At 40.3% G+C, this 26,374-nt stretch overlaps 1 protein-coding gene across 1 annotated transcript in view; it reads right to left on the reverse strand.

The window, feature by feature from the left end:
* LOC110499443 (RNA binding protein fox-1 homolog 3) overlaps nucleotides 1-26,374 on the reverse strand; it is an 831,363-nt gene that overhangs the window by 676,964 nt on the left and 128,025 nt on the right. Inside the window, 1 exon segment of the mRNA XM_090213100.1 lies at nucleotides 8,768-8,882. The gene's annotated coding sequence lies outside the window, so the exon portion shown is untranslated.

Genomic DNA, 26,374 nt, shown 5'->3' on the forward strand with positions numbered 1-26,374 from the left:
ATACTCTGTACTGTCTTATTACTGTAGTTATACTGTAGTTATACTATGTACTGTTGTATTACTGTAGTTATACTCTGTACTGTCGTATTACTGTAGTTATATTGTAGTTATACTCTGTACTGTCATATTACTGTAGTTATACTCTGTACTGTCGTATTACTGTAGTTATACTATGTACTGTCGTATTGCTGTAGTTATACTCTGTACTGTCTTATTACTGTAGTTAGACTGTAGTTATACTATGTACTGTTGTATTACTGTAGTTATACTCTGTACTGTCGTATTACTGTAGTTATATTGTAGTTATACTCTGTACTGTCATATTACTGTAGTTATACTCTGTACTGTCGTATTACTGTAGTTATATTGTAGTTATACTCTGTACTGTCATATTACTGTAGTTATACTATGTACTGTCGTATTGCTGTAGTTATACTATGTACTGCTGTATTACTGTAGTTATACTCTGTACTGTCGCATTACTGTAGATACACTGTAGTTATACCATGTACTGTTGTATTACTGTAGTTATACTCTGTACTGTCGTATTGCTGTAGTTATACTCTGTACTGTCGTATTACTGTAGTTATATTGTAGTTATACTCTGTACTGTCGTATTACTGTAGTTATACTCTGTACTGCTGTATTACTGTAGTTATACTGTAGTTACACTCTGTACTGTCGTATTGCTGTAGTTATACTCTGTACTGCTGTATTACTGTAGTTATACTGTAGTTCAACTCTGTACTGTCGCATTACTGTAGTTATACTCTGTACTGCTGTATTACTGTAGTTATACTCTGTACTGTCGTATTACTGTAGTTATACTCTGTACTGCCATATTACTGTAGTTACACTGTAGTTATACTCTGTACTGTCGTATTACTGTAGTTATACTCTGTACTGCCATATTACTGTAGTTATACTATGTACTGTCGTATTACTGTAGTTATACTGTAGTTATACTCTGTACTGCTGTATTACTGTAGTTATACTCTGTACTGTCGCATTACTGTAGATATACTGTAGTTATACTCTGTACTGCCGTATTACTGTAGTTATACTCTGTACTGCTGTATTACTGTAGTTATACTCTGTACTGTCGTATTACTGTAGTTATACTATGTACTGTCGTATTACTGTAGTTATACTCTGTACTGCTGTATTACTGTAGTTATACTCTGTACTGTCGTAGTACTGTAGTTATACTATGTACTGCCGTAGTACTGTAGTTATACTGTAGTTATACTCTGTACTGTCGTATTACTGTAGTTATACTATGTACTGTCGTATTACTGTAGTTATACTCTGTACTGTCGTATTACTGTAGTTATACTCTGTACTGCTGTATTACTGTAGTTACACTCTTTACTGTTGTATTACTGTAGTTATACTGTAGTTACACTCTGTACTGTCGTATTACTGTAGTTATGCTGTAGTTATAATCTGTACTGTCGAATTACTGTAGTTATACTCTGTACTGTCGTATTACTGTAGTTATACTCTGTACTGTCGTATTACTGTAGTTATACTATGTGCTGTCGTATTAATGTAGTTATACTCTGTACTGCTGTATTACTGTAGTTATACTCTGTACTGTCGTATTACTGTAGTTATACTCTGTACTGCTGTATTACTGTAGTTACACTCTGTACTGTCGTATTACTGTAGTTATACTGTAGTTACACTCTGTACTGTCGTATTACTGTAGTTATGCTGTAGTTATAATCTGTACTGTCGTATTACTGTAGTTACACTCTGTACTGTCGTATTACTGTAGTTATACTCTGTACTGCCGTAGTACTGTAGTTATACTGTAGTTATACTCTGTACTGTCGTATTACTGTAGTTACACTCTGTACTGTCGTATTACTGTAGTTATACTCTGTACTGCCGTAGTACTGTAGTTATACTGTAGTTATACTCTGTACTGTCGTATTACTGTAGTTACACTCTGTATTGTCGTATTACTGTAGTTATACTCTGTACTGCCATATTACTGTAGTTATACTATGTACTGTCGTATTACTGTAGTTATACTGTAGTTATACTCTGTACTGCTGTATTAATGTAGTTAGACTCTGTACTGTCGCATTACTGTAGATATACTGTAGTTATACTATGTACTGCCTTATTACTGTAGTTATACTCTGTACTGTCGTATTACTGTAGTTATACTCTGTACTGCTGTATTACTGTAGTTATACTGTAGTTACACTCTGTACTGTCGTATTGCTGTAGTTATACTCTGTACTGCTGTATTACTGTAGTTATACTGTAGTTAAACTCTGTACTGTCGCATTACTGTAGTTATACTCTGTACTGCTGTATTACTGTAGTTATACTCTGTACTGTCGTATTACTGTAGTTATACTCTGTACTGCCATATTACTGTAGTTACACTGTAGTTATACTCTGTACTGTCGTATTACTGTAGTTATACTCTGTACTGCCATATTACTGTAGTTATACTATGTACTGCCGTAGTACTGTAGTTATACTGTAGTTATACTCTGTACTGTCGTATTACTGTAGTTATACTATGTACTGTCGTATTACTGTAGTTATACTCTGTACTGTCGTATTACTGTAGTTATACTCTGTACTGCTGTATTACTGTAGTTACACTCTTTACTGTCGTATTACTGTAGTTATACTGTAGTTACACTCTGTACTGTCGTATTACTGTAGTTATGCTGTAGTTATAATCTGTACTGTCGAATTACTGTAGTTATACTCTGTACTGTCGTATTACTGTAGTTATACTATGTACTGTCGTATTGCTGTAGTTATACTCTGTACTGTCTTATTACTGTAGTTATACTGTAGTTATACTATGTACTGTTGTATTACTGTAGTTATACTCTGTACTGTCGTATTACTGTAGTTATATTGTAGTTATACTCTGTACTGTCATATTACTGTAGTTATACTCTGTACTGTCGTATTACTGTAGTTATATTGTAGTTATACTCTGTACTGTCATATTACTGTAGTTATACTATGTACTGTCGTATTGCTGTAGTTATACTATGTACTGCTGTATTACTGTAGTTATACTCTGTACTGTCGCATTACTGTAGATACACTGTAGTTATACCATGTACTGTTGTATTACTGTAGTTATACTCTGTACTGTCGTATTGCTGTAGTTATACTCTGTACTGTCGTATTACTGTAGTTATATTGTAGTTATACTCTGTACTGTCGTATTACTGTAGTTATACTCTGTACTGCTGTATTACTGTAGTTATACTGTAGTTACACTCTGTACTGTCGTATTGCTGTAGTTATACTCTGTACTGCTGTATTACTGTAGTTATACTGTAGTTAAACTCTGTACTGTCGCATTACTGTAGTTATACTCTGTACTGCTGTATTACTGTAGTTATACTCTGTACTGTCGTATTACTGTAGTTATACTCTGTACTGCCATATTACTGTAGTTACACTGTAGTTATACTCTGTACTGTCGTATTACTGTAGTTATACTCTGTACTGCCATATTACTGTAGTTATACTATGTACTGTCGTATTACTGTAGTTATACTGTAGTTATACTCTGTACTGCTGTATTACTGTAGTTATACTCTGTACTGTCGCATTACTGTAGATATACTGTAGTTATACTCTGTACTGCCGTATTACTGTAGTTATACTCTGTACTGCTGTATTACTGTAGTTATACTCTGTACTGTCGTATTACTGTAGTTATACTATGTACTGTCGTATTACTGTAGTTATACTCTGTACTGCTGTATTACTGTAGTTATACTCTGTACTGTCGTAGTACTGTAGTTATACTATGTACTGCCGTAGTACTGTAGTTATACTGTAGTTATACTCTGTACTGTCGTATTACTGTAGTTATACTATGTACTGTCGTATTACTGTAGTTATACTCTGTACTGTCGTATTACTGTAGTTATACTCTGTACTGCTGTATTACTGTAGTTACACTCTTTACTGTCGTATTACTGTAGTTATACTGTAGTTACACTCTGTACTGTCGTATTACTGTAGTTATGCTGTAGTTATAATCTGTACTGTCGAATTACTGTAGTTATACTCTGTACTGTCGTATTACTGTAGTTATACTCTGTACTGTCGTATTACTGTAGTTATACTATGTGCTGTCGTATTAATGTAGTTATACTCTGTACTGCTGTATTACTGTAGTTATACTCTGTACTGTCGTTTTACTGTAGTTATACTCTGTACTGCTGTATTACTGTAGTTACACTCTGTACTGTCGTATTACTGTAGTTATACTGTAGTTACACTCTGTACTGTCGTATTACTGTAGTTATGCTGTAGTTATAATCTGTACTGTCGTATTACTGTAGTTACACTCTGTACTGTCGTATTACTGTAGTTATACTCTGTACTGCCGTAGTACTGTAGTTATACTGTAGTTATACTCTGTACTGTCGTATTACTGTAGTTACACTCTGTACTGTCGTATTACTGTAGTTATACTCTGTACTGCCGTAGTACTGTAGTTATACTGTAGTTATACTCTGTACTGTCGTATTACTGTAGTTACACTCTGTACTGTCGTATTACTGTAGTTATACTCTGTACTGCCATATTACTGTAGTTATACTATGTACTGTCATATTACTGTAGTTATACTGTAGTTATACTCTGTACTGCTGTATTACTGTAGTTATACTCTGTACTGTCGCATTACTGTAGATATACTGTAGTTATACTATGTACTGCCTTATTACTGTAGTTATACTCTGTACTGTCGTATTACTGTAGTTATACTCTGTACTGTCATATTACTGTAGTTATACTGTAGTTATACTATGTACTGCCGTAGTACTGTAGTTATATTGTAGTTATACTCTGTACTGTCGTATTACTGTAGTTATACTCTGTACTGCTGTATTACTGTAGTTATACTGTAGTTACACTCTGTACTGTCGTATTGCTGTAGTTATACTCTGTGCTGCTGTATTACTGTAGTTATACTGTAGTTAAACTCTGTACTGTCGCATTACTGTAGTTATACTCTGTACTGCTGTATTACTGTAGTTATACTCTGTACTGTCGTATTACTGTAGTTATACTCTGTACTGCCATATTACTGTAGTTACACTGTAGTTATACTCTGTACTGTCGTATTACTGTAGTTATACTCTGTACTGCCATATTACTGTAGTTATACTATGTACTGCCGTAGTACTGTAGTTATACTGTAGTTATACTCTGTACTGTCGTATTACTGTAGTTATACTATGTACTGTCGTATTACTGTAGTTATACTCTGTACTGTCGTATTACTGTAGTTATACTCTGTACTGCTGTATTACTGTAGTTACACTCTTTACTGTCGTATTACTGTAGTTATACTGTAGTTACACTCTGTACTGTCGTATTACTGTAGTTATGCTGTAGTTATAATCTGTACTGTCGAATTACTGTAGTTATACTCTGTACTGTCGTATTACTGTAGTTATACTCTGTACTGTCGTATTACTGTAGTTATACTATGTGCTGTCGTATTAATGTAGTTATACTCTGTACTGCTGTATTACTGTAGTTATACTCTGTACTGTCGTATTACTGTAGTTATACTCTGTACTGCTGTATTACTGTAGTTACACTCTGTACTGTCGTATTACTGTAGTTATACTGTAGTTACACTCTGTACTGTCGTATTACTGTAGTTATGCTGTAGTTATAATCTGTACTGTCGTATTACTGTAGTTACACTCTGTACTGTCGTATTACTGTAGTTATACTCTGTACTGCCGTAGTACTGTAGTTATACTGTAGTTATACTCTGTACTGTCGTATTACTGTAGTTACACTCTGTACTGTCGTATTACTGTAGTTATACTCTGTACTGCCGTAGTACTGTAGTTATACTGTAGTTATACTCTGTACTGTCGTATTACTGTAGTTACACTCTGTACTGTCGTATTACTGTAGTTATACTCTGTACTGCCATATTACTGTAGTTATACTATGTACTGTCGTATTACTGTAGTTATACTGTAGTTATACTCTGTACTGCTGTATTACTGTAGTTATACTCTGTACTGTCGCATTACTGTAGATATACTGTAGTTATACTATGTACTGCCTTATTACTGTAGTTATACTCTGTACTGTCGTATTACTGTAGTTATACTCTGTACTGTCATATTACTGTAGTTATACTGTAGTTATACTATGTACTGCCGTAGTACTGTAGTTATACTGTAGTTATACTCTGTACTGTCGTATTACTGTAGTTATACTCTGTACTGTCGTATTACTGTAGTTATACTATGTACTGCCATATTCCCTCTCTCACTCTCTCCCCTCCCTCTCTCCCTATGTCCTTCTCTCCCTGCACCCCTCTCTCCCTGCCACCCTCCATCCCTCTCTGTCTCTCCTTTCACTTCTTATACATCCTTGCCCTTGGGAGTCTTTGCTCTTGTGTTTCCTCTGGCCCTCAAACTGGGACTGGGATTAGAGTACGTGTGTGTAGGTGCCTCCTCCCTGGGCGTGGGAGTAGACGAGTGTGTCCCCCTGCTGGGGGTGGGATAGCCCTCGGTGGGATACTAACCCTCATGCCCCTTGGACATGATGGCGACTTGGTAACCCACGGAGACAGACACTTGAGCATGACTTGGAATCTTTGTGCTCCACAGCCATTCCGGAATACTTATGTTGCTAGGTTATATGCTCTGCTCTGTGAGGGAGGAAAATGGAATAGGTAATGGAAAAGGACCAGTATTCTGACCAGAATGTGGACGTGAGACTTGTATTAGATTTATGCACAGTATATTTTCATAGGTTTGATTCATAGCAAAGTAGACTACCAAACAATATATATATATACATATTATTTATATTTTGTGTAAATACATTCAACACAATAAAGTATCTGTATCCTATGCAAACCCTACCATATCTATCTTCCTGTTCATCCTTCTCAGTCTTCCTGAGTGTGCCTGTGGCCTGGATCTGAGGTCCTCTCTGCTGCTTGCTCTACCCACAGAAAGCAACACTTGGTCTGTGTACTAATTCTCTCAGATCCCTCCAACTCTGTAGCTCTGGAGCTAAAACATATATATTTTTACATTGTCACCAATTCAGCCATTTTTTTAGAACTGCTTTTGGAGATAGGAAGGAGAGAGGAGATAAGGAGGGAGGAGAGATAAGGAAGGAGGAGAGGGAAGGAGGGAGATAATGTTTGAGAGAAGGAAGGAGGAGAGAGAGATGGGGAGGAGGGAAGAGGGGGGAGAGATGGGGAGGAAGGAGGAGAAATAGGGATGAGAGAGGGAGAGAAGAGAGATGGGGAGGGAGGGAGAGATGGGGAGGAAGGAGGAGAAAGAGGGAAGAGAGATAGGGAGGGAGGGAGATATGGAAGCACGGAGGGAGGGTGCAGAGAGTGGGAGATTCTTCAGAGAAGATCCCCAAGGTTCAGCATGCATATTTCTGCCAGATTTTTAAATCCAAGTCCTTCAAGCACACACACATGGACACACACACTCATATCTAGGCCTAAACATGGACACACACACTCATATCTAGGCCTAAACATGGACACACACACATGGACACACACACTCATATCTAGGCCTAAACATGGACACACACACATGGACACACACACTCATATCTAGGCCTAAACATGGACACACACACATGGAACACACACACTCATATCTAGGCCTAAACATGGACACACACACATGGACACACACACTCATATCTAGGCCTAAACATGGACACACACACTCATATCTAGGCCTAAACAGTCCCATGGACCCCCGTTGCCTCCGGCCTGGTTTTCTGGTTTCTCTGGCTCTGGCTTGATCATTGTGAGATCTCTCCTGAGTGGTACAGCCATGTCTCACAATCTCCACTCATATTAATCTCTCCTTCACACACACACACACGCACATACATGCACACACACACAAACACACATAAACAAAAACACACATTAATAACCTCTGGTCTCCCATGGAGAGAACATTAATCAGGAAGAGTCAACACATCAACTAACCAGGGAAAACAGAAAAGTGTCATAATGTATTTTTAACAAAAATCCTTTCTGAATTTAAAAGTAATCCAGGAATTAATCATAACATTTTTCAAAAGTATTTGTAATCAAATAAAAATAATTTAGGCGTTAATGTAATGGTTTACAGTTAGATTGTTTATTTTGTAATCAGATTATATCTAATCAGTTACTACAAACAACCATTCGCTTCCACTAACTATTTCAAACAACCATTCGCTTCCACAGGAGGTTGGTGGCATCTTAATTGGGGAGGAAGGGCTCGTGGTATTGGCTGGAGCAGAATCAGTAGAACGGTATCAAATACATCAAACATATGGTTTCCTGCCATTCCATTTCCTCCGTTCCAGACATTATGATGAGCCGTCCTGCCCTCAGCAGCCTCCGTTGTTCACGTCATACATCCACTGATATTATTTGTAATAGTATAGCAAACTTTTCATAGGCTTCCACACAGAGACAGAGCTTTTAGTACTCTTTTTAACAGTAAGATTAAATCTGCAAGTTTCAAAGACATAATCAGTGTCAGGGTTGTGTCCTGAAAACACCTTGTCGATAGACATTGATAGTAATGTGTTCAACCGCAAGATTGTCAGTTGTTTATAGTTGTAATGCATAATGGGTTGTAATGTGTGTGTGTATGCGCGTGTGCTTCTGTGCGTGTGTGTACGTGTGCGTGTGTGTGTGTGTGTGTGTGTGTGTGTGTGTGTGTGTGAAGGAGATGAAGGTGAGTCCTACCTTGTTGTATCTGCCGACAGCAGCAATCCCAGAAGGCCTTGGTCTGGAAAGATGATGTCCACTGGTGTCTAACGCTTCTCTCTCTCACACTCAGCATTTATTGTCTCCTACATGCCTGAGAGAGAGAGGGGGAGAGGGCGAGAACGAGAGAGAGAGAGAGGAAGAGTTTGTTTGTTAATTCCCACGGGGATAGGTTGTGTGTTCGAACCTTATCTTTAAGCTGTGTCATTATCAGCTAATGATCATCACCTCTGTCTGTACGTGAAGGTAAACATGGACACACACACACACCGAGTTCACACACACACTGAGTACACACACACACTGAGTACACACACACACACCGAGTTCACACACACACACACACACTGAGGTAGGGGGTCAATGTAAATGTGGACTGGTGAATGGGCAGAGGATGGTAGAGACACAGTAGAAACACAGTAGAAACACAGACACACAGTAGAAACAGAGACACACAGTAGAATCAAAGTAGAAACACAGTAGAAACACAGACACACAGTAGAAACACAGACACAAAGTAGAAACACAGTAGAAACACAGTAGAAACACAGACATGCAGTAGAAACACAGACATGCAGTAGAAACACAGTAGAAACACAGTAGAAACACAGACACACAGTAGAAACACAGTAGAAACACAGTAGAAACACAGACACACAGTAGAAACACAGTAGAAACACAGAAGAAACACTGTAGAAACACAGTAGAAACACAGACACACAGTAGAAACACAGACACATAGTAGAAACACAGACACACAGTAGAAACACAGTAGAAACACAGTAGGAACATAGACACACAGTAGAAACACAGTAGAAACACAGACACACAGTAGAAACACAGTAGAAACACAGTAGGAACACATTAGGAACACAGACACAGTGGAAACACAGTAGAAACACAGTAGAAACACAGACCCACAGTAGGAACACAGTAGAAACACAGTAGAAACACAGACACACAGTAGGAACAGAGAAACACAGTAGAAACACAGACACACAGTAGAAACACAGTAGGAACACAGTAGGAACACAGACACACAGTAGAAACACAGACACACAGTAGAAACACAGACACACAGTAGAAACAGAGAAGGAACAGAGAAACACAGTAGAAACAGAGTAGAAACACAGACACACAGTAGAAACAGAGTGGAAACACAGACACACAGTAGAAACAGAGTAGAAACACAGACACACAGTAGAAACAGAGTAGAAACACAGACACACAGTAGACACATTGAGGAAACACAGTAGAAACACAGACACACAGTAGACACATTGAGGAAACACAGTAGAAACACAGACACACAGTAGAAACACAGACACACAGTAGAAACACAGACACACAGTAGAAACACAGACACACAGTAGACACATTGAGGAAACACAGTAGAAACACAGTAGGTACAGTAATAGTGACTGTGTATTGGCAGTATAGAGACAGATAATAAGGATGACTGTATAATTGTACTGTGTAGTAAATGTTTAGAACTAAAACTTGGAAGAGATAAGGTTGACTTTACCCCACACCGACTTTCATCAATCCACTGGCCTTGCACAGACTGCAGCGACTCAATTCAAAACCATTTATTTTCTCTCTCCGTCTATCACTCACTTTCACTCTCTCTTTTTCATACAATCTCTCTCATTCTCTCTCGCCGTCTCCTGCTTGAACACTTTCTTCTCATCTCTCTCTCTCTCTCTCTTTCTCTCTCTCCCCGTTCCCTCTCCCCTCCCTCCCGGTGCCACTCTCTCACTCTCTACCTCCCCATCTCTCTCTCTCCTCCCCCTTTCCCTCCCCCACTAACCCCCATTCGCTTTCTCTCTCCCTCCCTCCCTCCCTCCTTCCCTCTCCCCTCCCTCCCTCCCTCCGCTTTTCTCTCTGTCTCTCTACCTCCCCATCTCTCTCTCTCCTCCCCCTTTCCCTCCCCACTACCCCCGCTCTCTCTCCCTCTCTCCCTCCCCCTTTTTCCATCCCTCCCTCCCTCCTCCCTCCATCTCTCTCTGAAAGTTTAGTGTTTGATCTGAGGCTGATAAGAGCAGTCTCTTCCTCACTTTGTCACACCTCTCTTTGAACCTCACAGTTTAGCTGGTGATTTTAGCCAAGGACTAAAGTCAACTGTTGATGCATGTAAAACGGGCTTTATAAATACAATTTCATTGATTGATTGATTCAAACTACACGCAACCATGCACACACACTCACGCACACACTCATGCATTCACACACACATACACACATCACGTATTACACTTCTGTGAGTAGTTCTACATTAAACAGGCTCTGTGTGCGTGTGCGTGTGCGTGTGCGTGTGCGTGTGCGTGTGCGTGTGTGTGTGCGTGCGTGCGTGCGTGTGTGTGTGTGTGTGTGTGTGTGTAGTAATGTTGCATGGTATACCGGTACCACATCAATATCACGGTACCAAAACGTCATGATACTTATGATACCAACATTTTAGAATACCGTAGTACCGTTTCATATGATGCTACCGACTTTAACATCCCTACCGATCTGTTATAAAATGTTTATGAAATTATTTTTGTTGATAAATTCAGTTAAATTTAAACAACAGCCACTAGTCCCGAGGACATTCACAGTATTAGGTAAGACTGCCGTCTCCTTCTTGTGCACCAGAGGAATGGCATAATCTACAATCAACGCTTCATCTAGATATGTTAGTGTAGGTTTAACGCAGTGTTTCCCCCTGACTGACACACAGATCATTATGCAGTGTTTTCCCCCTGACTGACACACAGATCATTATGCAGTGTTTTCCCCCTGACTGACACCCAGATCATTATGCAGTGTTTTCCCCTGACTGACACACAGATCATTATGCAGTGTTTTCCCCTGACTGACACACAGATCATTATGCAGTGTTTTCCCCCTGACTGACACACAGATCATTATGCAGTGTTTTCCCCCTGACTGACACACAGATCATTTTGCAGTGTTTTCCCCTGACTGACACACAGATCATTATGCAGTGTTTTCCCCTGATTGACACACAGATCATTATGCAGTGTTTTCCCCCTGACTGACACACAGATCATTATGCAGTGTTTTCCCCCTGACTGACACACAGATCATTATGCAGTGTTTTCCCCCTGACTGACACACAGATCATTATGCAGTGTTTTCCCCCTGACTGACACACAGATCATTATGCAGTGTTTTCCCCCTGACTGACACACAGATCATTATGCAGTGTTTTCCCCCTGACTGACACACAGATCATTATGCAGTGTTTTCCCCCTGACTGACACACAGATCATTATGCAGTGTTTTCCCCCTGACTGACACACAGATCATTATGCAGTGTTTTCCCCCTGACTGACACACAGATCATTATGCAGTGTTTTCCCCTGACTGACACACAGATCATTATGCAGTGTTTTCCCCCTGACTGACACACAGATCATTACGCAGTGTTTTCCCCCTGATTGACACAATGTTATGCAGATCAGTGCCTCTACACCCGTGCTTCTACACCTGCATTGCTTGCTGTTTGGGGTTTTAGGCTGGGTTTCTGTACAGCACTGTGAGATATCAGCTGATGTACGAAGGGCTATATAAATACATTTGATTTGATTTGATTTGATCAGTACGCATGTAGAGTTGAAGTCAGAAGTTAACATACACTTTTGCCAAATGCATTTAAACATTTAACGTGTTCCACAGTTCCTGACATTTAATCTTAGTAAAACTCCCTTGTTTTAGGTCAGTTAGGATCAACACTTTATTTAAAAAAAATATGAAATGTCAGAATAATAGAAGAGAGAATGATTTATTTCAGCTTTTATTTCTTTCATCACATTCCCGGTGGGTCAGAAGTTTACATACACTCAATTATTATTTGGTAGCATTACCTTTAAGTTGTTTAACTTGGGTCAAACGTTTCAGGTAGCCTTCTACAAACTTCCCACAATAAGTTGGGTGAATTTTGGCCCATTCCTCCTGACAAAGCTGGTGAAACTGAGTTAGGATTGTAGGCCTCCTTGCTCTCACACACTTTTTCAGTTCCGCCCACAAATTTTCTATAGGATTGAGGTCAGGGCTTTGTGATGGCCACTCAAATACCTAGACTTTGTTGTCCTTAAGCCATTTTGCAACAACTTTGGAAGTATGCTTGGGGTCATTGTCCATTTGAAAGACCCATTTGCGACCAAGCTTTAACTTCCTGGCGGATGTCTTGAGATGTTGCTTCATTTATATCCACATCATTTTCCTCTCTCATGATGCCATCTATGTTGTGAAGTGCACCAGTCCCTCTTTCAGTAAAGCACCCCTACAGCATGATGCTGCCACCCCCATTCTTCATGGTTGGGATGGAGTTCTTCAACTTGAAAGCCTCTCCCTTTTTTCTCTAAACATAACGATGGTCATTATGGAAAAACAGTTCTATTTTTGTTTCATCAGACCCGAGGACATTTCTCCAAAAGTACGATCTCTGTCTGCATGTGCAGTTGCAAACCGTAGTCTGGCTTTTTTATGGCAGATATGGAGCAGTGGCTTTTCACATCGATATAGGACTCGTTTTATGTGGATATAGATAATTTTGTACATGTTTCCTCCAGCATCTTCACAAGGTCCTTTGCTGCTGTTCTGGGATTGATTGGTACTCCTCGCACCAAAGTACGTTCATCTCTAGGAAACAGAATGCATCTCCTTCCTGAGTGGCTGCGTGATCCCATGGTGCTTATACTTGCGTACTTCTGTTTTACAGATGAATGTGGCACCTTCAGGCGTTTGGAAATTGCTCCCAAGGATGAACCAGACTTGTGAAGGTCTACAATTTTTTTTCTGAGGTCTTGGATGATTTCTTTAGATTTTCCCATAATGTCAAGAGGCACTGAGTTTGAAGGTAGACCTTGAAATACATCCACAGGTACACCTCCAATTGACTCAAATGATGCCAATTAGCCAATCAGAAGCTTCTAAAGCCATGACATTATTTTCTTCAACTGTCCAAGCTGTTTAAAGGCACAGTCAACTGCATGTAAAGTGAAATAATCTGTCTCTAAACAATTGTTGGGAAAATGACTTGTGTTATGCACAAAGTAGATGTCCTAACCAACTTGCCAAAACTATAGTTTGTTCACAAGAAATTTGTGGAGTGGTTGAAAAACAAGTTTTAATTGGGGAGGACGGGCTCGTGGTGATGTCAGGAGCGTTGTCAGTGGAATGCGGTTTCTAGGTGTTTGAATGCCATTCCATTTGTGCCGTTCCAGCCATTATTATGAGCCGTCCTCCCTTCAGCAGCCTCCACTAATGTACTGTTTATCCCTTCCTCCCATTCCTCCAGCCAAATCACAGCTAGGCCTTTGCAAATATGAGCAATCAGCCATTCTACGCAGTATTCTATCAGTGTGACGTTAGATTTCAGTGTGTTGTATTGAGTAGAAGTGTGAATTCCAGTGAGCGGTTTTTGGAGAACTTGTATAAAACGTGAACAAGCTTCCAGGGGGACGGGGCGAACAGGATGCCAGGCCACTGATCTTATCGCGATACTACGCCTGCTATCATATCGTCTGTAAAACGTTGGTATGGTGACAAGCCTAGTGTGTAGTACAGTACAGATCTCCACCTCTGCAGTGAATAAATCCAGACATAATGTACAACAGGAAATGGCTCCCAGCCTGTCGGCCAGAACAAAAAGGTACCATGAAATAATGAGCCTTCCAGAAACTGGAAAAGGATGGCAACACACAAAAATGTGAATTCATTATGTTTTAGTTTTTTTAAATTGAGGCTGTAGTATATTCTTCTAGCTCACTCTGGTCACATGTTTGCCTGCTTGTATGAATGTGACAAAGACCACTCTCTGCCATTATTATTGTGTAACATCTCATTCCAACATCGTTCAACCTAACCGACTTGCCAAAACTATTGTTTGTTCAACAAAAATACATTGTGGTGTGGTTGAAAAAACGGGTTTTAATGACTCCAACTGTATGTAAACTTCCGACTTCAACTGTAGTTTACAACCATAGACAAAACATTATAGGCAGTAAACAGACACACACATAGAGTTGTCCTCAGTTAACCCCGCAGATTGTATGCTGTCCCATCCCTGGCTCCATAACACTTTAAAAAGCCCAGAGGCACCTCTGAGGTTCACTCTTAGTCTCTTTGACATCCCTCCCTCCCTCCCTCCCTCCGTCCCTCCCTCCCTCCCTCCCTCCCTCCCTCCCTCCCTCCCTCCCTCCCTACTTTCATTCATCTCCTCCCTCCCTCCCTCCCTCCCTCCCTCCCTACTTTCATTCATCTCCTCCATCCCTCCCTCCCTCCCTCCTTTCATTCATCTCATCCATCCCTTCATCGTGGCAGCCTGCAACCACTTCTCTCTTTCTCCGCTCCTCTCTCTCTTCCCTCTTTAGAGTAGAGATGGGAACGGTAGTGGAGAGGAGAGGAGAGGAAAAGAGGAGAGGAGGTGAGGCCTGAGGCCTGGGGCTTGGGGCAATTTTCTCCCGAGTGGTACAGCGGGCTAACGCACTGCATCTCAGTGCAAGAGGAATCCTCACAGTCCCTGGTTTGAATCCAGGTTGTATCAAATCATGCCGTGAATGGGAGTCCCACAGGACGGCGCAGAATTGGCCCAGGTTTGGCCAGGATATGCCGTCATTGTAAATAAGAATTTGTAAATAAGAATTTGTCATTGTAATTAAGAATTTCTCAATTGCCTAGTTAAATAAAGGTTACACACACATATAATGTTCTACAAATAACCCTTTCCTAAGGTTCTATAAAGAACCCTTTCCTAAGGTTCTATAAAGAACCCTTTCCCATGGTTCTATAAAGAACCCTTTCCTAAGGTTCTATAAAGAACCCTTTCCTAAGGTTCTATAAAGAACCCTTTCCTAAGGTTCTATAAAGAACCCTTTCCTAAGGTTCAATAAAGAACCCTTTCCTAAGGTTCTATAAAGAACCATTTCCTAAGGTTCTATAAAGAACCCTTTCCTAAGGTTCAATAAAGAACCATTTCCTAAGGTTCTATAAAGAACCATTTCCTAAGGTTCTATGAAGAACCCTTTCCTAAGGTTCAATAAAGAACCCTTTCCTAAGGTTCTATAAATAACCCTTTCCTAAGGTTCTATAAAGAACCCTTTCCTAAGGTTGGTTCTATAAAGAACCCTTTCCTAAGGTTCTATAAAGAACCCTTTCCTAAGGTTCTATAAAGAACCATTTCCTAAGGTTCTATAAAGAACCCTTTCCTAAGGTTCTATAAAGAACCCTTTCCTAAGGTTGGTTCTATAAAGAACCCTTTCCTAAGGTTCTATAAAGAACCCTTTCCTAAGGTTCTATAAAGAACCATTTCCTAAGGTTCTATAAAGAACCCTTTCCTAAGGTTCTATAAAGAACCCTTTCCTAAGGTTGGTTCTATAAAGAACCCTTTCCTAAGGTTCTATAAAGAACCCTTTCCTAAGGTTCTATAAAGAACCATTTCCTAAGGTTCTATAAAGAACCCTTTCCTAAGGTTCTATAAAGAACCATTTCCTAAGGTTCTATAAAGAACCCTTTCCTAAGGTTCTATAAAGAACCCTTTCCTAATGTTGGTTCTATAAAGAACCCTTTCCTAAGGTTCTATAAAGAACCCTTTCCTAAGGTTCTATAAAGAACCATTTCCTAAGGTTCTATAAAGAACCCTTTCCTAAGGAACCCTTTCCTAAGGTTCTATAAAGAACCCTTTCCTAAGGTTGGTTCTATAAAGAACCCTTTCCTAAGGTTCTATAAAGAACCCTTTCCTAAGGTTCTATAAAGAACCATTTCCTAAGGTTCTATAAAGAACCCTTTCCTAAGGTTCTATAAAGAACCATTTCCTAAGGTTCTATAAAGAACCCTTTCCTAAGGTTCTATAAAGAACCCTTTCCTAAGGTTGGTTCTATAAAGAACCCTTTCCTAAGGTTCTATAAAGAACCATTTCCTAAGGTTCTATAAAGAACCCTTTCCTAAGGTTCAATAAAGAACCCTTCTATAAAAAAAAACTGTTAACAAAAGGTTGTATATAGAACAATAAAAGGGTTATGCTATGGTTACAACCCTTATTGATGCTGTATGGAAACCCTTTTTATGGATCTTTATGGAGAATGGTAAGAACCTGTGTCAATCTCAATGGTTGTTTCTAGAACCATTCAAGGTTTTTTATTCTGGTTTAAAACTTCTTATGGAGGTGATCCCTGCAGAGGGATAGCTCAGCGGAAATTTCAGAGCGCCACCTATAGTACTTTACTTAGTACTCGTTAAATCTCAAACTTTCATTAAAACACACATGCAAGGTACTAAATTAAAGCTACACTCGTTGTGAATCTAGCCACCAAGTCAGATTTGTAAAATGCTTTTCGGCGAAAGCATGAGAAGATATTATCTGATAGCATGCACCCCCCAAAATACCTGCACGACACGTAAACAACAGATTTTGCGGTAGCCGGCGCTACCCAAAACGCAGAGATAAAATATAAAACATTCATTACCTTGGACGAGCTTCTTTGTTGGCACTCCTATATGTCCCATAAACATCACAATTGGGTCTTTTTCCCGATTAAATCCGTCATTGTATACCCAAAATGTCATTTGCTGAAGGCCAGTCTGATGCTGCAAAAAGTCAATTTACAAGACGTAACGTCACTTTTTAAAATTACAAAAGTCACCTATAAACTTTTACAAATCACTTCAAACGATGTTTCTAAACCAACTTTAGGTATTAATAAACGTTAATGATGTATCAAATTGATCACGGGGCGATCTGTATTCGATAGCAGCAAGTCTGGAAAACATCGTCCATTTTTTCAGTTTCACAACATACTGTGGTGCGTCAGAAGAAGGGAGGGGTCTATTTGTGTTGTAACCAGGGATAAATGATTCTGATATTGATAGCAATGGCGACATCGTGTGGAAGCTGTAGGCGTTTACAGGAGATCCTCATTTATTTTAGGTCGCCTTTAACAATACATTGAATGGCGGACGAATATTTTGTTTTTGTTTTTGGTAAACAGTTTTACCATTTTACTCCTAAACACGTTCTGTTATAGCCACAGACCCAATTTAACTAGTTTTAGAAACAGAGACTCAGAGTGTTTTCTATCCACACATACTCATCATATGCATATACTATATTCCTGGCATGAGTAGCAGGACTTTGAAATGTTGCGCGATTTTTAACAAAAAGCTGCGAAAATTCGCATCATCCATAACAGGTTTTAATAGCCATATTATATTGTTACATTCCATAGGTTTTAGTATCATGTTTTATTTCCAAGTTGAATCAGGTGTGCTAGCTCTGGAACAGCAGGGGGTCCCTGAGGAGAGAAGAGAGAACTGCTACCGTTCTCAACTGGCCAAACTGTACACGAGTCTTTCACGAGACACCATCACTGGTCATAGTCGTATATAACATGGAATAGTGTAACACAACAGATTAGATCAACCGGAATGACACTCTCACTCTCAGCCATTGAAGGGTGCAAAGGGTTCTTTGGGTCAGTATGGTTCCACATAGAATCATCACCCTTCCAAAAAAACTATTGAGGATCCCACACTTTTCTGTGAGTAGACACAACCCAGGAGGAGAGAGAGATGTAGAGAGAGAGAGGTGAAAGGAGAGAGAGAGATAGAGAGAGAGAGAACGAAATATACTGTATACTGAAAGGTAGAGAGAGGGGGAGAGATAAAGAGGAGAAAGAGATGGAGAGAGGGAACCATGAAAGAGAGGGATAGCTCTGGGTCACCCAGGCAAGGGGGGATTACTGAAATCAAAGCCCCCTCTATGCTGCTCCTCTTGGGTTTATTGTCAAATAACAGCCCCTATCTTTGGCCTACATACTGCTGCTGAGAGAGAGGCCGTTGGATTGTTCCCTTGACTTCATTCTGAATTAAATTAAACGATGATTTGGGCAGTCATGGCTGGGAACTCAAACTGGGAACAGAGCAATGAGTGTGTGTGTGTGTGTGTGTGTGTGTGTGTGTGTGTGTGTGTGTGTGTGTGTGTGTGTGTGTGTAGTCATATCGACATTATCGTCATAAACATGCTTTCTAAAATAATTCTACATGAACTCATACTGTTTTGTATTTTCCTGTATGGTTTCAATCAGAGTATCTATGAATGACATCCTCCATGCGGGACCGTTGAGCTAACGTAGGCTAATAGGATTAGCATGAGGTTGTAAGTAACAAACAACAAAAAAATCCCAGGACATACACATATCTGCTATGTGCAGAAACTGCATTGTCCAATTTACAGTAACTATTACAGTGAATGAGTCCACATTGTGCCTGGGCTGGAATAATACATTATGGTATTTCTGTTGCACTTCAAAGATGATGGTACAAAAAAATACAAAAAAAAATACATGTTTTTTTAACTTTGTATTATATTTTGACAGATCTAATGTGTTATATTCTCCTACAGTCATTTCACATTTCCACAAACTTCAAAGTGTTTCCTTTCAAGAAAATGCACATCCTTGCTTCAGGTTCCTGAGCTACAGGCAGTAAGATTTGGGTATGTGTCATTTCAGGTGAAAATTGAAGAAGAAAATGAATAAATAAAGGGTCCGATCTTTAAGAAGATAAAAAAATAAGACACCAACATGCATCCTTATGCTCCCTTCATCTGAACTCAGTTGAACTAACCTAAACACAGTTGAAGTCAGGGCAGTAAACATTTAGGTAAAGCCTGTTGTTCGGTATAAAGTGTATTTAGAGAGGCGTTGGGTACGAGAGACACGTTACAGAAAGTCAAACACAAAGCACTGGACTATTACCAGATGAAAGGGAATGCACAGGGACATTACCCTATTAAAGGGACTGCACAGGGACATTACCCTATTAAAGGGAATGCACAGGGACATTACCCTATTAAAGGGAATGCACAGGGACATTACCCTATTAAAGGGAATGCACAGGGACATTACCCTATTAAAGGGAATGCACAGGGACATTACCCTATTAAAGGGACTGCACAGGGACATTACCCTATTAAAGGGACTGCACAGGGACATTACCCTATTAAAGAGAATGCACAGGGACATTACCCTATTAAAGGGAATGCACAGGGACATTACCCTATTAAAGGGACTGCACAGGGACATTACCCTATTAAAGGGACTGTACATGCTCATTACCATATTAAAGGGACTGCACAGGGACATTACCCTATTAAAGGGAATGCACAGGGACATGACCCTATTAAAGGGAATGCACAGGGACATTACCCTATTAAAGAGAATGCACAGGGACATTACCCTATTAAAGGGAATGCACAGGGACATTACCCTATTAAAGGGACTGCACAGGGACATTACCCTATTAAAGGGACTGCACAGGGACATTATACCCTATTAAAGAGAATGCACAGGGACATTACCCTATTAAAGGGACTGCACAGGGACATTACCCTATTAAAGGGACTGCACAGGGACATTACCCTATTAAAGGGAATGCACAGGGACATTACCCTATTCAAGGGACTGCACAGGGACATTACCCTATTAAAGGGAATGCACAGGGACATTACCCTATTCAAGGGACTGCACAGGGACATTACCCTATTAAAGGGAATGCACAGGGACATTACCCTATTAAAGAGAATGCACAGGGACATTACCCTATTAAAGGGACTGCACAGGGACATTACCCTATTAAAGGGAATGCACAGGGACATTACCCTATTAAAGGGAATGCACAGGGACATTACCCTATTAAAGTGACTGCACAGGGACATTACCCTATTAAAGGGACTGTACAGGGACATTACCCTATTAAAGGGAATGCACAGGGACATTACCCTATTAAAGGGAATGCACAGGGACATTACCCTATTAAAGGGACTGTACAGGGACATTACCCTATTAAAGGGAATGCACAGGGACATTACCCTATTAAAGGGAATGCACAGGGACATTACCCTATTAAAGGGAATGCACAGGGACATTACCCTATTAAAGGGAATGCACAGGGACATTATACCCTATTAAAGAGAATGCACAGGGACATTACCCTATTAAAGGGACTGCACAGGGACATTATACCCTATTAAAGGGACTGCACAGGGACATTACCCTATTAAAGGGAATGCACAGGGACATTACCCTATTAAAGGGACTGCACAGGGACATGACCCTATTAAAGAGAATGCACAGGGACATTACCCTATTAAAGGGACTGCACAGGGACATTATACCCTATTAATGGGACTGCACAGGGACATGACCCTATTAAAGGGAATGCACAGGGACATTTCCCTATTAAAGGGAATGCACAGGGACATTACCCTATTAAAGGGACTGTACATGCTCATTACCATATTAAAGGGAATGCACAGGGACATTACCCTATTAAAGGGACTGTACATGCTCATTACCCTATTAAAGGGAATGCACAGGGACATTACCCTATTAAAGGGACTGTACATGCTCATTACCCTATTAAAGGGAATGCACAGGGACATTACCCTATTAAAGGGACTGTACATGCTCATTACCATATTAAAGGGAATGCACAGGGACATTACCCTATTAAAGGGACTGTACATGCTCATTACCATATTAAAGGGAATGCACAGGGACATTACCCTATTAAAGGGACTGTACATGCTCATTACCCTATTAAAGGGAATGCACAGGGACATTACCCTATTAAAGGGACTGCACAGGGACATTACCCTATTAAAGGGATTGCACAGGGACATTACCCTATTAAAGGGAATGCACAGGGACATTACCCTATTAAAGGGAATGCACAGGGACATTACCCTATTAAAGGGACTGTACAGGGACATTACCCTATTAAAGGGACTGCACAGGGACATTACCCTATTAAAGGGACTGCACAGGGACATGACCCTATTAAAGGGAATGCACAGGGACATTACCCTATTAAAGGGAATGCACAGGGACATTACCCTATTAAAGGGAATGCACAGGGACATTACCCTATTAAAGGGACTGTACAGGGACATTACCCTATTAAAGGGACTGCACAGGGACATTACCCTATTAAAGGGACTGTACATGCTCATTACCATATTAAAGGGACTGTACATGCTCATTACCATATTAAAGGGACTGTGCATGCTCATTACCATATTAAAGGGACTGTACATGCTCATTACCATATTACAGGAACTGTACATGCTCATTACCATATTAAAGGGACTGTACATGCACATTACCATATTAAAGGGACTGTACATGCTCATTACCATATTAAAGGGACTGTACATGCTCATTACCATATTAAAGGGACTGTACATGCTCATTACCATATTACAGGCACTGTACATGCTCATTACCATATTAAAGGGACTGTACATGCTCATTACCATATTAAAGGGACTGTACATGCTCATTACCATATTAAAGGGACTGTACAGGCTCAATACCATATTAAACGGAGTGGGACACTTGAAGACAATGATAACGATGGTGGGCAGGAAATAGCTCACACTTAAATTTGGACACACAGACACAGAAATGCATAAACACACAAATATACACACACACACACACGTGTGTATAACCAGTGTGAAAGGTAGCATTTTCATAACACGATGTGTGTGTGTGTTTCTGTGAAATGTAAGCAGGCCTAAATATCTTTCATTCACTTCAAATGTTTGTTTGTTTCTTGTTCTTTCGTACCAAGCTAAGATATGTAACGTCATTAGTTTTGCTTATTTTACCTGCCACCAGACATTATCTCTATATCTGACCACTATGTATCTGCCACCAGACACTATCTCAACACCTGACCACTATGTGTCTGCCACCAGATATTATCTCGATATCTGACCACTATGTACCTGCCACCAGACATTATCTCTATATCTGACCACTATGTACCTGCCACCAGACATTATCTCTATATCTGACCACTATGTACCTGCCACCAGACATTATCTCTACACCTGACCACTATGTGTCTGCCACCAGACATTATCTCAACACCTGACCACTATGTGTCTGCCACCAGACATTATCTCTATATCTGACCACTATGTACCTTCCACCAGACATTATCTCAACACCTGACCACTATGTACCTGCCTCCGAACACCTATCTCAACACCTGACCACTACCAGGAAGAGAGCAAACAAGATGGAGAGAACATCATATCGCCCTCCTCTCTCTTTCTTGCTCTCTCACTCCCTAAATCTCTCTCTACCTTCCTAAATCTCTCTCATGTTCTCCTGCTCTCTCCTGAATACAGTTGTCTCTCCAAAATGCGTTCAGGTCCGTCTCTCTCTTATACATTTTTCATTGATAGCCTGAGAGATTGGTAGTGTTTTGAAAAACAGTCTAACCTGCCTTCTCACCCCGCATACAAACGAACTGCGCCAGCACACACACACACACACACACACACACACACACACACACACACACACACACACACACACACACACACACACACACACACAGGTTTAACCAGCAGTTCCACTCTTCACTCCAGTTCACTTATCTCGAAAGCAAATGAAAACATGAAGACACATAATCATAAAACACAGACATAATCTCTTGGAGAAAATGGGAACAAGAGGCCCATAAAAATATGAGTCTAAATAACACACAACCTAAGGCCCAAAATCTCACAATGTTTTGCAAGTCTAAACACCTCCCAAACACATCACAATGCCTGGGCCCTAACTTCCCACGAAGGTCCCTCACACGACTCAACACAATTTACTGTTGACAGCTAGTCATAGTCAATTAGGCAAATTAGCTGCTATTCCTTCACCAGAGACCTTTACAAAATGAGCAATAGTGTTGTAATGAGTTTAATGATGAAAATTTCGTTGCCTTGCCATCACGCATTCTGTTGTTGTGGACAACGCTAGAGGCATTGGGGGAGGAGACTCATGAAGACATGTTTGTGTAAGCCCGCCCACCCGTCTGTCAGTTTCTCTGTGCGTGCGCGCGTGCAAAAAGAGGTTGACAGGTTGTGGACATTTTGTTTTTCAACAACGAAGCTACAAAGGTGTCATAACTGCTTAGTAAGTGTATGGTTAGCAGGGACTGTGGTGCAGGAAAGCGTGCGAGAGAGAGCGAGAGAGAGAGAGAGAGAGAGAGAGAGAGAGAGCGAGAGAGAGAGAGAGAGAGAGAGAGAGAGACAGAGAAAGAGAGAGACAGAGAGAGAGAGAGAGACCGAGAGAGAGAGAGAGAGAGAGAGAGAGAGACAGACAGACAGACAGACAGAGAAAGAGATAGACAGAGAGAGAGAGAGAGAGAGAGAGAGAGAGAGAGACAGAGAGAGAGAGAGAGAGAGAGAGAGAGAGAGAAAGAGAGAGAGAGAGACAGAGACAGAGAAAGAGAGAGACAGAGAGAGAGAGAGAGAGAGAGACAGAGAGAGAGAGAGAGAGAGAGAGAGAGAGAGAGAGAGAGAGAGAGAGAGAGAGAGAGAGACAGAGAGAGAGAGAGAGAGACAGAGAGAGAGACAGAGAGAGAGAGAGAGAGAGGGAGAGAGAGAGAGAGAGAGAGAGAGAGAGAGAGACTAATGTGTCATAGTCCAAAACGTGTATGGGTACACAGCAGTGTTCTAGAATATTGCACCGTTGGCTTTCATACTTTTTGAATTCTCAGCGCTGCTCAAGCAATTTCTCCAGCTGTCAACACATTCCAATGAATAGAGAGCTCAACACATTCCAATGAATAGAGGGCTCAACACATTCCAATGAATAGAGAGCTCAACACATTCCAATGAATAGAGGGCTCAACACATTCAAATGAATAGAGGGCTCAACACATTCAAATGAATAGAGGGCTCAACACATTCCAATGAATAGAGAGCTCAACACATTCCAATGAATAGAGGGCTCAACACATTCCAATGAATAGAGGGCTCAACACATTCAAATGAATAGAGGGCTCAACACATTCAAATGAATAGAGGGCTCAACACATTCCAATGAATAGAGGGCTCAACACATTACAATGAATAGAGGGCTCAACACATTCCAATTAATAGAGGGCTCAACACATTCCAATGAATAGAGGGCTCAACACATTCCAATGAATAGAGAGCTCAACACATTCCAATGAATAGAGGGCTCAACACATTCCAATGAATAGAGGGCTCAACACATTCAAATGAATAGAGGGCTCAACACATTCCAATGAATAGAGGGCTCAACACATTCCAATTAATAGAGGGCTCAACACATTCCAATGAATAGAGGGCTCAACACATTCCAATGAATAGAGGGCTCAACACATTACAATGAATAGAGGGCTCAACACATTACAATGAATAGAGGGCTCAACACATACAAATGAATAGAGGGCTCAACACATTCCATTGAATAGAGGGCTCAACACATACAAATGAATAGAGGGTGTGTCCCGGAGACGCCTCGGCAGTTGTGGAACAAGTACTCAACAGTTATAATTCAGTCAAGTCACATTAATAGAAAATGACTCAAGTAAAAGTAAAATTCACCCAGGGAAACATCACTTGAATAAAAGTCTAGAAGTATCTAGTTTTTCAATGTACTTATTTAGGGTACAGTGGTGGAAAAAGTACTCAATTGTCATACTTGAGAAAAAAAAGTTAAAAGTAAACGCTATGCATCAAATTCCTTATATTAAACAAACCAGAAGACACTATTTTTTTACATCATTTACAAATGCATAATTTGTGTTTAGTGAGTCCGCCAAATCAGAGGCAGTAGGGATGGTAACACGTTATATTAATAACATGAATTGGACCATAATGCTGCACTGCATGAACACTCGAAATGTAACATTTTGGTGTAAGGAAAAAAAAAAAAATGTATGGGAGTAAAAAGTACATTTTTTCTTAGGAATGTAGTGAAGTAAAAGTTAACTTCGTAAATATAGACAGCTGCTGCTTGTCCCTTAATTACCACTCGAGCATTTATCAATTCATTACAGATAAATCAACACAGAATCTCTCCCTATCTCCCTCTTCATTCTCTCCCTCCCCTTCTCTCGTTTTCTTACTTTCTCTGTCTCTCCATTTTTCTCCTTTCCTCGCTCTCATTCAAGTCCCTATATGAATTAAGCCTTTTTTAGTTTGAAAGAGGACATGACAACATAGAACTCTAGTAATTAGTGGACCAGGGGAACATACTCCAGACATTAGTGGACCAGGGGAACAGACCCCAGAAATTAGTGGACTAGGGGAACATACTCCAGACATTAGTGGACTAGTGGAACAGACTCCAGACATTAGTGGACTAGGGGAACAGACTCCAGAAATTAGTGGACTAGGTGAACAGACCCCAGATATTAGTGGACTAGGGGAACAGACCCCAGAAATTAGTGGACTAGGTGAACAGACCCCAGATATTAGTGGACAAGGGGAACAGACTCCAGATATTAGTGGACTAGGGGAACAGACTCCAGATATTAGTGGACTAGGGAAACATACTCCAGACATTAGTGGACTAGGGGAACAGACTCCAGACATTAGTGGACTAGGGGAACAGACTCCAGATATTAGTGGACTAGGGGAGCAGACTCCAGACATTAGTGGACTAGGGGAACAGACCCCAGACATTAGTGGACTAGGGGAACATACTCCAGACATTAGTGGACTAGGGGAACACACTCCAGAAATTAGTGGACTAG

This window comes from Oncorhynchus mykiss, chromosome 20 (genome assembly GCF_057628025.1).
Source record: "Oncorhynchus mykiss isolate SJ-2025 chromosome 20, ASM5762802v1, whole genome shotgun sequence".
NCBI lineage: Eukaryota > Metazoa > Chordata > Actinopteri > Salmoniformes > Salmonidae > Oncorhynchus > Oncorhynchus mykiss.